A 577-nucleotide genomic window follows, 5' to 3' on the forward strand; every position below is an offset into this window, starting at 1 on the left:
TGAACTTAAATGATTTTAGCAAATGGCTGCAATATAACAAAGAGTGAAAAATTTAAGGGGGTCTGAATACTTTCCGTACCCACTGTATATAAAAAGTCTTTACTGTACTATTTACTTGAGTCATGAGAGGCTATGCAATATAAAAATTACAGTAGGTCTATCTCTCAATCTTTCACTGATCAGTGGCTAACTTTAGCTGTTTATTTCCATTTTATTAGGTACCAGACTGTTAAAAGCAATAGTTAAAAATGTAAAAATGTACTCACCCTCTGGCCATCCAAGATGTAGATTCTTTTGTTTCTTCTTTGGAACAGATTTAAAGAAATGTAGCATTACATCACTTGCTCACCAATGAATCCTCTGCAGTGAATGGGTGCCATCAGAATGAGAGTTCAAACAGCTGATAAAAACATCACAATAATCCACACGAATCAAATAGATCAACTAACATCTTGTGAAGTGAAAAGCTGTGTGTTTGTAATAAACAATTTTTAATTTAAAACCGTTGCTTCCCATCTGAATGAGGAGAGAAATATGCACATATCAATCACTGTTTACAAGTGAAAACAGTCCAAAA

Source organism: Sinocyclocheilus anshuiensis, unplaced genomic scaffold (genome assembly GCF_001515605.1).
Source record: "Sinocyclocheilus anshuiensis isolate Anshui unplaced genomic scaffold, SAMN03320099.WGS_v1.1 scaffold728, whole genome shotgun sequence".
Classification (NCBI taxonomy): Eukaryota; Metazoa; Chordata; class Actinopteri; order Cypriniformes; family Cyprinidae; genus Sinocyclocheilus; species Sinocyclocheilus anshuiensis.